Source organism: Glycine max, chromosome 19 (assembly GCF_000004515.6).
Source record: "Glycine max cultivar Williams 82 chromosome 19, Glycine_max_v4.0, whole genome shotgun sequence".
Taxonomy (NCBI): domain Eukaryota; kingdom Viridiplantae; phylum Streptophyta; class Magnoliopsida; order Fabales; family Fabaceae; genus Glycine; species Glycine max.
In genome coordinates this window covers 24734228-24744310 of record NC_038255.2, presented here as the reverse complement: position 1 = coordinate 24744310, position 10083 = coordinate 24734228, and positions in this window count along the sequence as shown.

The window sequence follows — 10083 nt, the reverse complement described above, 5'->3', positions numbered from 1 at the left end:
ACCCACACAGGCAGACATAAGAAAGAGTGTTGTGGGAAGGAAGGGCAAAAGCCAAGGCTCGCAATTGGGACGAAAAGTCGAAGGGGGCCCACCCTGCCACATCAATAGGAGCTTTATAAGCACGGGTCTAGGACACGAAGGCCAAGTCCTTGCGATATGTGAGGATGACTCTCCGAATGGGTAAGATCTGGTACGACCATGCCCTCCTGGTTTCCAACTAGGAAATTGGCGAGCGGAGGAGCGCCCGGACATTTACGCGACAAGCATAATGTAACCCTTTGTGGCTTTTAAACTCTACGGTTGGGCCTAGGCTTTAGAGTTTCCTTTTGTTAAGGCTTTATGTCTTTTGTTCCTGAATTTATAATATAAAGATCTTTCTTCATCTATTCTTGCGTCTCTACCCATTCTCATTCATTTGCATGTTTATTTCTTTACGCTTAAAATGCTAGATCCAACGACGAGTCCCTCGAAGGTACTAATACCTGGGACCCGACCATCGATTTCAAGCAAGAAACGGATCAGACGAAGATGTGGGACTTCCCCCGGAGTTGGAGAAGATAGTCGCCCATGAGGACCAAGAGATGGGGCCTCATCAAGAAGAGACGGAACTAGTGGACTTAGGAACCGGCAGTGGGAAAAAGGAAGTAAAAATAGGCATGGGTATGACCGCACCCATCCGTGAAGAATTGATGACCCTGCTAAAAAACTACCAAGACATCTTTGCCTGGTCATACCAAGATATGCCCGATTTGAGTTCGGACATCGTACAACACAGATTACCTCTAAATCCTGAGTGTTCCTCGGTAAAACAAAAGGTGAGGAGGATGAAGCCTGAGGCATCCTTGAAAATAAAAGAAGAGGTAAAGAAAAAATTTGATGCTTGTTTTTTGGTTGTCGCTCGATACCCAGAATGGGTTGCCAACATTGTACCAGTCCCTAAGAAGGATGGGAAGGTGCGAATGTGTGTAGATTATCGGGACCTGAATCGAGCCAGTCCCAAAGACAATTTTCCTCTGCCGCACATCGATATCCTCATGGATAATACGGCCAATTTCGCTTTGTTTTCCTTCATGGATGGGTTCTCCGGTTACAATCAGATAAAAATGGCGCCGGAGGATATGGAAAAGACTACCTTCATCACCCTGTGGGGGATGTTCTGTTATAAGGTGATGTCCTTTGGACTCAAGAACGCCGAGGCAACTTATCAACGGGCTATGGTGGCTTTGTTCCACGATATGATGCACCAAGAAATCAAGGTCTATGTGGACAACATAATTGCCAAGTCTAAGACCGAGGAGGAACACCTTGTCAACCTGCGAAAGTTGTTCGAAAGGCTTAGGAAATATCAATTGAGGTTAAATAAGGGAAATTGCTAGGTTTCATCGTGAGCTAGAAAGGGATAGAGGTAGACCCCAAAAAGGTGAAAGCCATCCTTGAGATGCCGGAACCCCATACTGAGAGGCAGGTCCGAGGTTTCCTGGGATGTTTGAATTATATTGCCAGATTCATATCACAGCTCACCGCTATTTGTGAGTCGTTGTCTCATGAACCCTCTCGTGCTTATGCCGTCGGTACCCGAAAGGCCTCTCATCTTGTATATGACGATTTTGGACGAGTTGATGGGATGCATGCTGGGGCAACATGACGAGTCCGGGAAGAGAGAACGCGCTGTCTACTACTTGAGTAAGAAGTTCACGGCCTGTGAAATGAACTACTCCCTGCTCAAAAGAACGTATTGTGCTTTAGTTTGGGCGTCCCACCGTCTAAGACAATACATGCTGAGTCATACCACCTGGTTGATATCCAAGATGGACCCGGTTAAGTACATCTTTGAGAAGCCTGCTCTCACAAGGAGGATCGCCCGGTGGCAGGTTTTGCTATCCGAGTTCGACATAGTCTACGTCACCCAAAAGGTGATAAAAGGAAGCGCCTTGGCAAATTATTTGGCTCAGCAGCCTCTCAACGACTATCAACCCATGCATCCCGAATTCCCGGATGAGGACATCATGGCCTTGTTTGAGGAAAAGCTAGACAAGGACCGGGACAAGTGGATCGTGTGGTTTGATGGAGCCTCAAACATTCTAGGCCATGGCATTGGAGCAGTATTGGTCTCTCTTGACGATCAATGTATACCTTTCACAGCCAGGCTGGGGTTTGACTGCACCAACAATATGGCTGAGTATGAAGCGTGTGCCCTGGCCGTCCAGGCGACAATTGACTCCAATGTCAAGCTACTCAAGGTGTACGGGGACTCAGCACTGGTGATCCACCAGCTGAGAGGGGAATGGGAAACTAGAGACCCCAAGCTGATACCCTACCAAGCCTATATCAAAAAATTGGCTGGTTCCTTTGATGAGATCTCCTTCCATCACGTTCCCCGGGAGGAAAATCAAATGGCGGATGCGCTTGCCACTTTGGCGTCCATGTTCCAGCTAACACCGCACGGGGACCTACCGTACATTGAGTTCTGGTGTCGTGGCAGACCCGCGCATTGTTGTCAGGTGGAAGAGGAATGGGATGGTAAGCCTTGGTATTTTGATATCAAGCGATACGTTGAAAGCAAAGAGTACTCACTGGAGGCTTCTGACAATGACAAAAGGACATTGAGGAGATTGGCGGCTGGTTTCTTCATGAGCAGAAGCATACTATACAAGAGAAACCATGACATGACCCTCCTGCGATGCGTGGATGCCAAAGAGGCAAACCACATGATCGAGGAAGTCCACGAGGGTTCGTTTGGAACGCACGCCAATGGGCATGCTATGGCCAGGAAGATCCTTAGAGCAGGTTATTACTGGCTCACCATGGAAAGCGATTGTTGCACCCATGTAAGGAAATGCCATAAATGTCAAGCGTTCGCGGACAATGTCAATGTTCCGTCACATCATCTGAATGTCATGTCTGCCCCTTGTCCTTTTTCCATATGGGGGATAGACGTCATAGGGGCCATCGAACCCAAAGCTTCGAACAGTCATCACTTCATTCTCGTGGCAATAGATTATTTCACCAAATGGGTCGAAGTGGCTTCCTACACCAATGTCACAAGGAGTGTGGTGGTCAGATTCATAAAATGGGAGCTGATTTGTCGGTACGGACTCCCTAGGAAGATCATTACTGACAATGGCACCAATCTGAATAAAAAAATGATGCAGGAAATGTGCGTGGATTTCAAAATCCAGCATCATAATTCCACGCCCTACCGACCAAAGATGAACAGAGCCGTGGAAGCAGCCAATAAGAATATTAAGAAAATTATTCAGAAGATGACAGTGTCATACAAAGATTGGCATGAGATGTTGCCTTTTGCCCTGCATGGATACCGAACTTCGGTACGAACTTCTACTAGGGCAACACCGTAATCCTTTGTTTATGGGATGGAATCGGTACTCTCGTTTGAGGTAGAGGTTCCTTCCCAGAGGATACTAGCGGAATCAGGCCTAGAATAATCAGAGTGGGCTCAAACACACTACGACCAACTCAACCTTATTGAAGGTAAGCGCTTGACGTTCATGAGCCATGGGTGCCTGTATCAACAAAGGATGAAGAACGCGTTCGACAAGAAGGTGCGCTCGCGCAAGTTCCATGAGGGGGACCTTGTGCTGAAAAAAGATGTCCCACGCTGTTAAAGATAATCGAGGAAAGTGGGGCCCAAACTACGAAGGGCCTTTTGTTGGAAAAAGGGCTTTTTCCGGAGGGGCCCTGGTGCTTACCAACATGGATGGTGAGGAGCTACCTTCACCCATGAACTCCGATGTTGTCAAGTGATACTATGCTTAGGATCTGGGGCAATTGAGGAAGTCGTTGCATGTTCTTTTATTTTTGTGTGTTCTTCTTGGTTTCCCCCAGGGATTCCTGCCCGCTGTAATTTTCTTGTCACAGTCTTTTAAAAGAAGAGAAAATGGGATTGAGGCTTTAGTCCTCACTTTGTGCTTTAAACCATGTGCAATTTTTTATAACCTGAGCCTTTTCTCTCGGTCCATGAGATGCCCCAAGCGCTTAATTAAAACTGAACCTGATCAGCTTTCACTAAAAGGATTATTACATTTGAAAACACTCATGCATACTCATACGCATGCATATTTTGTTATCTTATGACAGGAGCATAATCATCTTAGGCAGTGGTCAAATGTCGGGATGGGTCTAAAGGCAGAAACCAATCAAGGTAAAATGGTAACGCGGCCACAGTTTGCTGCGCGATATCATTTCCTACTTTCAGGTACTTAGGGACGGATGCAAGTAGAGGCTAGGATCACGATCGATAGATCGTCATCTCATGCCCAGCACTGGACAAGCAGGAAGCGCAGCTGGGGGACAGCCTAGTATCCTTTAAACTCCCAGTAATTATTATTGTTGTGTCTTTAAAGTAAATATCGGATGCCTCATCTACCCTAAAGGGGGTTCGAGTAAGCGAACGCCGACCCGTAGAGAGTGCATACTTGTGTCTTCCAAAAAAAAATACAGGTTAGCTCGCCTGGGCGAGCACCCCCTGTACGAGATGGGTTAAAAGAGAGGAAGGGGTGTGTTTTCTTCACCCAAAAATCCCCCCCCCCCCCCACTTTCAAAAAACACCTAAGCTACGGGACTTGCCATTTTTGCACCCCCAAGCCACCTTTTGTTGCATTTTGCTTTCGTTTTTTATACTCTTGGTCACTCCAACAGGTAAGTACCTCATTCTTGAGCTTTCTAGCTTTCCATTGATGTATCTTGGTCTTCTTTTGGTGCTCTAAATTGTGTGAATGTGCCCAAATCTGTGGATCAATTTTGGCTTTGTTTCATGCTTGTTGGTTTGAGTTAGGGGGTTGTAAGGGATGGCCCTAGGCCTATGGTGCATTCTGAAGCAATTGGGCGTGACACTTTGCCCCCATTCCCCAAATTTTCATGCCTAAACATGCGCCTACCAAGTGCTCGGTGAAATGCCTCAATGGCATTTGTGCATGGATTTGTGAATTTTTGCATGGGGATTTGACTTGTGCATATATGGCTGCCATTTTTTAGTGTTCGAACAACTTGTAGGAGCTAGAATATGTACCCGAATGTGATTTTAGGCCTAGGAACCCAAGCTCTTAATTTCAATACAAGAGGGCATGAAAATGAGAGCATGTTGGTGAGGACTCCCCTTTTAGGCCAGCGTTTGGTTTGGGCTGCACCTTGATGTTTTCTTTACGCCTAGATGGTGTGAAGATGTTATTCACCATGTACATGTATATATAGAACAGGTAGCAAGAGACAAATACCATTCAAATAAAGCGCGTATATGTTGAATAGGTGGTCAAGTGCTTTATAAATGTACACATGTTTGAATGTGGCACGAGAATGCTTCTCAAAATGAACATATGATGTGGAACTGCCTTTCAAAGTGTAGATAGATGGCATGAAAATTCCTTTTCAAATAAATGCAAGTGTGCGCATAACATGAAATTGGCTCTCAAATGTGCATATATGTATAAATAAATGTGAATGAAACAACAAAAAACCTGTATTAATTTGTACGTTAATTTAGGTAGTAAAATACCTTGAATGTGCGTATGTAATTTTTTTGGTAGCAAAATACTTTGAATACAGACATATGTAATTTTGGCACAATACCTTGAGCTTGCATATATGAATTCTTTTCAAAAGGATATGTGTGGGATATAGGTAGCTAGAATGTTTTGAATATCCTTGTGTATTGATATAGATAGCAGGATATTTTGCGTGTATGCACGTTCATAAATGTTCTTCTTCAGGGAAATGTGTGCACAAGTTTGTTCTAAGTCAAAAAGATTAGTATGTTGTTTTTGCTTTAAAATGGCATTTCCTTGTAAATTAACTTTCCAAACATTTGTCCTCGTAGGAAATGGCTCCGAAAAAGCTTTCCACGAAGAGGTCTAGGAGAGACGTCGCGGCAGAAGGGTCCAATGCCGCCCCCAAGTTTGATAGCCATTGTTTCCGGAGCGCCGAGCACCTGCAGCGCTTCGAGGCCATCAAAGGATGGTTGTTTCACAGAGTGAGACGCGTCCAACTCGGGGAGGATGAGTATACAGATTTTCAGGAGGAGATAGCTCGCAGACATTGGACGTCGCTGCTGACTCCCATGGCTAAGTTTGACCCTGAGGTAGTCCTGGAGTTTTATGCTAATGCTTGGCCCATAGAGGAGGGAGTGAGAGACATGCGTTCATGGGTGAGGGGTCAGTGGATTCCATTTGACGCAGATACCCTCAGCCAGTTCCTGGGTGACCCGCTAGTGTTGGAGGAAGGTCAGCAGTGCGAGTTCAGCCAGAGGAGGAACAGGACCGACGGGTTCGACGAGGAGGCCATTGCCTAGCTGTTATGCACACCGGGGCAAGATTTCGCCCAGACCGCTGCAGGGAGGCGGGTGCGGATCATGCGCACCAGCATGACCACCTTGACCCAGACGTGGATGACATTGCTGCTCAGCAATGTTTTGCCTAGCGATCATAACTCCGATCTCCCTCTTCCAAAGTGCCAGTTGGTGTATGCCATCCTGACACGGATGAGCGTCCACGTGGCCCAGGTGATTGCTGACGCCATTTATTTGTTTGAAGGTATGCCACCCACTAGGCACCCTCTAGACCTGGATAAGTCTAACAGGGCCCTGGATTTCCAGCATTGATCACGGGCCTCTGCCAGTCGTTCGGGGTTCCCGTCACCCCCACTAAGGTGATCCGACCGCCGATCACCCAGGCCTTCATCGAGAAGTATTGCACGCCTAGGCAGGTGCAGGGTGATGCACCTCAGGTCGCAGACGCACCGCCACCACCTCATCAGGCCGATCCCGCTGGATCACTAGGCATGGAGCGTTATCTACAGCACTTGGTTCGCCAGCAGGCGGCCAACCACCGGGGGCAGGTGCAGATACATGAATGTCTCTACTGGTTTAGCCTCAGTCAGCAGGGGCAGGGTTTCACTCCTTTTGCATGCCCTACTCCAGAGTAGTTTGGGGTTGAGGTCGCATGGCCCGGAGATTGGCCCGAGGCCCAGGCAGGGGAGGAGCCCACAGGATCCCCCGGTGCGGCAGAGGAGGCCCGTATGGATGAAGAAATGACGGACTTGCTTGGTTTCTTGGGAGAAAGCGGAGCCACGTGACCAAGGTCACCGCACTTTTGTTATTGACATTACTGTTTTCTGTTATTGTCTATATTGCTATTGACATTATTGTTTTCTGTTATTATCTATATGGTTACTAACATAACTATTATTATTTTTCGTTTCTGTTAGAAATTTTTGGCGTTATGGCTCTCAGTTATTTCGTCACCGTTTTTGCGACTTACCATTTCGTGCGTTCTTTTCATTTACCTTGTGGTTAGACGTAAGTAGGTAGTGTTCGCCCCCGTCCGCATGATCGTTTTAGAGAGAAAAAGAAAAAAAAGGGAGAGAAAATGAATAAATAATAATAACTTAAAAAAGGAAAGGAAAAAAGAAAAGAAAAAAAAAGCAAGCAAGAAAAGAAAAAGAAGAAAAAAAAGAAAAAAATAATAATAAAAAAAAGTTGTCTAGCTAAAAAAACAACATGCTTGTGAAAGGAGATAACTTCCAACTTTTCTTTGAAAAAATTCACTGATCATAACTAGTTTTTGAAAAAAAATGTGTATACACCTAAAGGGTGAATGTTGTGAAAGTTTTCCCGAACGCCCAAAAATGGACTTAGATGAATGCACAAATTGATAAAAGAACATATTTTGGAAACACGGGGTTGACTAAAATAGAGAAAATGAATCATGAGCCCTAGCATCACATGACCAAAAAATTTTCGACACTTGAGTGTCCCCATAGGTGCATGCATGACTAGTTTTGCATAAAATTTCCAAATCATCATTGTTGCATTTGTGTCATGGAAATAATGTGGGACATCCCCTTTATCCCTGTACCAAACCAAACCCTGACATATGTCATGTCCAGCCGTTCTACAAGCCTTGAGCCAAAATCCCAACTTGCCATAAACCTTCACCTAGGGTGAGATTATCAATCCTTGCCCTCGGAAGAAAACAAAAAAAAAAAAAGAAGCAAAAAAAAAGAAAGAAAACTCCCAATCAAAAGAACAGGAGAAAGCAAAAAAAAAAGAAAGAAAATTTCCGATCAAACATCGGAAGAGAAAGAAATATGCAGAAAGGTCTTTGGACCAGACAATGTCTTAACAATACAGAATTGTCACCAAGTAAACAAGAAAAGAAAGAAAACCATGACCTAAAGTAGTCCTCTCCCTTTGATTTCCAACCAAAATCTTGTGCGTCGGTGACTTGTTCGCCTCACACTAAACAAAAACAGAAAAGGAAAAGGTCAAAAACACTCAAAGCCAAATTTTCCACAAGAAACAAACCATTCCTAAGAAAAAGTCCTATTGATCCATGATCACGCATGTAATCTTTGATTTGATAGGAAATGATTTGCAAGACCAAGTCATGACATATCTATGGTTCGGAATTAGGATGAAACACTTACCCGTGTGAGATTGATACACTTTGAGTGATTTTCTTCTATTTTTGTTGAACCCAGTGTTTCCTCTAAATGGTCATTTAGAAGCGAAATGCTAACATCCAAAATCTCATTTATGGTTATGAGAAAATTTCATCAGCATACTCTTCTTCCCCGGTGGACACATTGTTTTCATCCAGAAAACATATGTTGCTTTGATCAGTTGGAAGTTTTGTCTCTTTACTAAAGCATGTTCACATTTTAGTGAAGAAAACACCGAGACTATTTTAGTCTCACAGTTATCCAGAACTACGTAGGTCTGAGTTCCTCATTGAGGATTCATAGGAGCAAGAGCCTCGCTTTTGTCGGCCGCCCCACAATCTCTGTCATACTGACCCTGAGGTCATGTGACAGGCGGAGACAAACTATGGTCATTCCGCAGACCTTTTTACCATTCGAAGACAGTCGTGTACAATTGCACGCAGAGACAAATTATGGTCATTCTGTGCCCTTTTGTCATCCAGAGGCGGCGAGCCTGATGACATGCGGAGACAAATTATGGTCATTCCGCTCACCTTTTCGCCATTCAGACACAATCGTGTCCGATGGCACGCAGAGACAAATTATGGTCATTCTACGCCCTTTTGTCATCTAGAGGCGGTGAGCCCGACGACATGCGAAGACAAATTATGGTCATTCCGCTCACCTTTTCGCCATTCAGACACGATCGTGTCCGATGGCACGCAGAGACAAATTATGGTCATTCTGCACCCTTTTGTCATCCAGAGGCGACAAGCCCGATGACATGCGGAGATAAATTATAGTCATTCCGCACCTTCCGCCATCCAGAGACGATCGTGTCCGATGGCACGCAGAGACAAGTTATGGTCATTCTGCGCCTTGTGTCAACCGAGAGGAACGAATTCGACAGTACCAGGATGATGTTGGTCGTTCGGTGCTGATCATTTTCAAGATTCTTTGCAGGTACTGCTGGCGGGGAGATTGGTCGGCCGAATGGTGTTCCGCTCGAACAAAATTAGTGTTTTATCTTTACTTTCCTTTTATCTCCAATAAAAGACAAGTAAAGAGGGGCAACTATCATACCCTGATTTCGTCCGGGGATCATCTGTTTGTTGGGGTGCGACCCTTGCTTGACCACTTCGAGGTACTTGACACCCATCGTTAGGCAATCCATGAAGTTCCGCGGCATGTCGGGAGTTGAAAGGACGTGTTAAGGCACAATCCGTCAAGTTCCGTAACATTCCGGAAGCCAAAGAAGGGCTGATTGCGTAATCCGTAAGGTTTCGTGACATAACGGAAAGAAAACAAGTATCGTTACGTAATTCATAAAGTTCCGTAACGTTACGGAAAAAGAATCATCAAAAAAGGGCAGGGGGTATATTTAGTAAAATGGGGGTACAAATAGCAATTAGGCCCACTTGGGCCTTCCAGGGTCTTCCAACAGAAGGCGGTGCCTTCTGGTGGAAGCAACCCAGCTCGCCTGGGCGAGCTGGGCGGCAACCACCACCCTCTTTTCCCCTATAAATAGGGGGAGGAGGGCAAAACAAAAAGGTTCAACCCTCCTGGTATTTGAGAATCACTTAAAATTAGTGAGAAAAATTGTTTCCGTGAAGAAAGTCCAAGCCGAGGCGCTTCCGTAACGCTTCCGAG